This window comes from Lissotriton vulgaris, chromosome 2_1 (genome assembly GCF_964263255.1).
Source record: "Lissotriton vulgaris chromosome 2_1, aLisVul1.2, whole genome shotgun sequence".
NCBI lineage: Eukaryota > Metazoa > Chordata > Amphibia > Caudata > Salamandridae > Lissotriton > Lissotriton vulgaris.
This window is the reverse complement of record NC_141687.1, coordinates 1,136,087,667-1,136,092,923: the sequence shown is the minus strand read 5'-3', so window position 1 is coordinate 1,136,092,923 and position 5,257 is coordinate 1,136,087,667. Positions and strand designations below refer to the sequence as shown.

At 41.3% G+C, this 5,257-nt stretch overlaps 1 pseudogene; it reads left to right on the top strand.

The window, feature by feature from the left end:
* The first annotated feature begins 352 nt into the window (after nucleotides 1–352).
* On the top strand, nucleotides 353–1,549 carry LOC147731704 (membrane protein BRI3 pseudogene; annotated as a pseudogene).
* The last annotated feature ends 3,708 nt before the right edge of the window (nucleotides 1,550–5,257 follow it).

Below are 5,257 nucleotides of genomic sequence, written 5' to 3'. Positions count from 1 at the left end.
CTCTTTTATTTTTATCTGTTTTATTTAGATTTCGAGGGTGCCCACCCCTCGTTTTTACCCCCGAGATCACCGCCGCGGCCCGAGCCGCCTCAAGATGGCCGCCGCCGCCTGGTTGTGGGCGGGGCCAGGAGGACTTGGTTTCCGCTTCTCCCTGCCTGGGGGAAGCGTTCCATGTGTCCGCCCGGTACCGCCCGGTCTCCCGAACAAGAGAGCCTCAGCCGGGGCGCATCACATGACTGCAGTCTTGTGACTACCTCAGCAGCAGAGCACAGCCGCTTCCTCCGCTGCTGGGAGTTTGCTGTGAGTTTGTGGCTGCCGTGGAGCCGGGCGGGGAGCAGCAGGATCAGCAGGTAGGAGTGCCCGGGTAGGCAGCGGAACGGAGCTGCCGGGAGGAGCATGGATAACAAGCCCCTGCTGGAGCAGCGACCGCCCGCCTACAGCCCTGCGGGGCAGGAGGGCTACGGGCAGCACAGCTACGGGACCATTAACCCGCCGCCGCTGGGCTTCCAGCCAGCCCAGCCGGGCTTCCAGGTGCCGCCTCCGTACCCCTACCCCAACGCCGTGGCCACAGGTTATGCTACTCCACTCCCACACCCGCCATATCCAAGCACATATACGATCATTCAGCAGCCGACTACTACCACCTCCGTTGTTGTGGTTGGCGGATGCCCAGCATGCAGGGTTGGAGGATGACTTCACCTTCTGCGGGATCCTGTGTGCGATAATATTCTTCCCTATTGGTATTCTCTTTTGCCTCGCGTTAAAGCAGAGAAGATGCCCCAACTGTGGTGCAACCTTTGGGTAGGAAGAGTGGACAGACCAGACCTTTGCGGCCAATACTGCTGATGTACTTTTTTTCTCCATCCGATATAAATGTCCAGTTCTGTGTACACTATTAATTGATTAAAGATATTTCTATTGGAAAGTGTGATTTGATAGTTACTGCATGAAAATCAATTTGTTTCACCAGAGCAGTTGTGACGCACACAAGCAACCTGGTGCTACCACGTATAAATTGTGCCTTTCACATGGCTTGTGGGGGAAAAGGAGGGTGGGTAAAAAACTGCTGATGATTGCAGCTCAGCCCCCCATAATTTCCATAGGAAAGTTTTTAGAACTAAATGGTGGAGTTTCTTTGGGGTTTGAAAAATTGTAAGTTTGCATGATTGAAATCCCTTTACAACATGGATAAAATGTACAGTATGAATTTTTTACGAAGCAAACCTTTTTCAGACGTTAATGATATTTCGATATTAATGTATGTTTATGTTCACTGTGATTTGACTAAAGTTGAGTAAAAAGAAATTGTTGATTGGTAACTGGTGTTACGGATTTCGCGACCTGCCTATGAAATAGGATGTGTTTAATAGGAATATTTGATTTCTTTTTCTGCATTTTGAGACTGTTTCGTATGCCCTGGCATTTGGCCAACCTGGGGGGCAGTGACTGCTAAATGTGATTCTAATAAGAACCAATAGCAGATGGCGCAAATACAATTCTGTAGCATCCAAACTGCTATTCTACTATTGTTGACTGTCCACAAAATTTAGAAGCAGTAATCCTTTCATAAAAATATTCAATGAATGTGAGCTTGCACTTTTATTTTTTTAAAACCACAAATGTTTTGCTTAGTTGCGTTATAAATGTAAAATTTTATAAGAATGTTTAATAAACATTTCAAGATTGCAACTTCCTCACACACGGCAGAGTGGAATGAAGCGCCGTCGCAGCACTTACGGTTTCACCTCTCCGCACCTGCCCCCGTGGGCGTGGGCGGGCGCCCACAGTAAGACACACACTCAGAAGGGTGGAGGGGGCATTGGTAGTGTCGGGAATGACTGCTGGGGACAGAGGCTCCTCCGCTCTTGCAGTGCTTGTGCTGTGTGTGGGGATCAGAGAATACTGGGGGGCTCTGAGGATTACACTCCTGGCAGTGCTGATGGTATTGTGGTAAGACCATAAGTCTGGCGGCAGGCGGAGGCTCTGAGGACGAGGAAGAGCTGACAGAAAGGCTGCAAGATTTCACAGATTCACTTTTTAGCTTGCCAGTTGCTATTATGGCGTGTTTATTCTAATTACTTGGGGCATTGATGGAGAATGGAGGGCGTTGTAGTAGATAAGCTACCCGTGTAATAGCAGGAACAGGAGTCCAGTTGTGTGAAGTGCTCATTAGCGATCGGCTGGAATTATCTCCATAACAATGTTTGCTTTCACTGCAAGACTTCCAGTTAATTGCAATTATCGCGGGATGGCTATGAAGGGAGGGAAGACAGCAGGTGCTCGGCTTCTCTGGTCATGTGATGGTTTCTTTGCAGAAGCACTTCAGGCATAATCACCTGCATGTCTGCGTGCACGTGTGATAATGGAGACCCCCACCCCCTATACTCTCCCCCTATACCCGCTCTGCTGGGCCTCCCGTCTCCGCATGAGACACTATGCACTGTCTTCTTCTTTGTGAATCTCCAGCTCCATTACTCTGTGTTTCTGGAACATCACAAGGCCGGGCTACTATCCAGATACTTGGGTCCGCGCGCTGTTTCGCAGCTACCTATCATGTTGTGACAGGTTTATGATCTCATAAAACATAAGCACGTTGAATAAGCTGCTTTTTGCATTACTTTGCAAACATAATGTTTAAAAGGAAATACATCACGTCTAAGCTCTGTAGACTAATGTATCAACTGTAGGTAATATGTGCGTGACGCCAAACCCAGGGGTTCGATTCCCGCCTATACCATTCAGCTTTTCATACTTCTGAGATCGATAAAATTAAAATGACTGCCATTATGCGGGGGTACATTAAGGAAGTGATATTCCATCCCAAGATGTCATTCGGAGTGAATGTGTGTGAGCTTTATTTTACACACACACTGTACGTTAAAGTTTCGAAATCGGGTTTAACAATCTGTTTCTGATGTCTGCATTTATTCAATGGATTTTTGTTGGATGGTGTGTATTTTTTTTAGCGATCAGTAATGGTATGATTAACAGACACAAATTGAGAGTGCAAAGCAGTGGCGGCTGGTGACATTTAAAACACCCAGCCACCCTCCCACCCACCATTCATGCACCCCATCCATCCACCCACCCATCCATCCATCCTGCATCCATCCATCATTCATGCATCCATTCACCCATCTATCATGCATGCATCCATCCATGCATCCACCCAACAATCATTCATCCATCATTCATCCAACCATCGTTCATGCATCAAAAATCGGATCCCTAGGGCTGCTCAGGTGGTCCCACAAGGATATTAACATATTTAAACGTTATCCGCTAATAGAATTAATATTTTCAAAACCTTGCAAATTCACTGAAAAAACCATAGGTTTCTGGCCTTATATATATATATATGTATATTAGCTTTTAAAAAACCAATGAAATTCACTGAAAAAAACATAGGTTATACACTATATATAGTTAGGAATTAGCCTTTAAAAAACCAATGAAATTCACTAAAAAAAACATAGGTTTTAGGCCTTATATAGTTAGGAATTAACATTTAAAAAACCATTGAAATTCCTCCTATATAGTTAGCTGGACATTTTTTTGATATAAAACCAATGAAATTCGACATATAGTTAGTTGCACTAACTATATATTTCGCGCATCCGCAATCCAATGCTGATGATGTCACATATTACATCATTCATGACATGGTCAGTGACATCACTGATGACATCACTGATGACAGCTTATTTAACATCAATAATCACACCACTGATGATATACTTCATGTGATAATACAATGCACCTCCTTACACTCTAATACACCTAGAGTAAAATACAGAGTATCATTTTTGAAACTATTGACACACCAATACCATTTACTACATACCCACTCACTGATTCCCACGTCTACATGCACATTCATTCATTCACCCATAAGGTCATTCGTACATACTGTCACTCATCATTGCAACACTATAATATGCACTCATACACCTATGCAGACACTTGCACACTGTCACTCATCCATGGAGTTACTGACACACCTACTCAGTCCTGTAAAGAATCAATTTACACTTTGATTTCTTCATCTATGCAGTTAAACACAGAACAGCTTACATTTTCACAGATATACTAACACATACTTACTCACTTATACAATCAAATCCTTCATCCATACTCTTATACATCCTCTCATTCTTCAATATATAAAACATATTTGAACTTTACAAAAACACACAGACACTGGATGATGTCATCAGTGATGTCATCAGTGATGTCACTGACCATGTCATGAATGATGTAATATGTGACATCATCAGCATTGGATTGCGGATGCGCGAAATATATAGTTAGTGCAACTAACTATATGTCGAATTTCATTGGTTTTATATCAAAAAAATGTCCAGCTAACTATATAGGAGGAATATATATATATATGTACATATATATATATGCCTTTCTATATATATATATATATAACAAAAATATATATTTAGGGGTGTTATAATTAGCTGAACATTTTACTCGTACAAAACCGTTATAGTTAGTTCTGCTAACTATAACTCGCGCACCCGCAATGCACTGCTGATAATGTCACATATTACATCATTCATGACATAGTCAGTGACATCACTGATGACATCACTGATGACATCTCAAATGACATCACTGATGACATCATTGATGACATCAACCAGTGAATGTGGTTTAGTTTGAAATTTAAATATGTATTATATGTATAAATATACCAATCTGTATTGAAGATGTCATCAGTGATGTCACTGACCATGTCATGAATGATGTAACATGTGACATCATCAACAGTGCATTGCAGGTGCGCAAGTTATAGTTAGCAGAACTAACTATAACGGGGGAATTTCTATGGTTTTGTACGAGTGAAATGTCCAGCTAACTATAACACCCCTGAAACCTATATTTTTTTCTGTGAATTTCTAAGGTTTTTTAAATGCTAATTTCTAACTATAACATCTCTGAAACCTTTGGTTTCTTCAGAGAATTTCAAATCTTTTTAAATGCTACTTTCTAACTATATCGTCTCTGAAACCTATGATTTTTTCAGTGAATTTCAAAGGTTTTTTAAATGCTAAATTTTAAGAGTAATAGTAGTTATACCTATTTTCTTGTACTGATTTTCTACAGTTTTTTAACTGTTTATTTATAAATATTTTATAAATTAAATAACATTATCTTTTTTTCTGAAAATTGCAAAACAACATTTTTTTTAGAAAATTCAAACTGAAAAATTGTTGAATTTTTTTCTTTTAATACATTTATATTA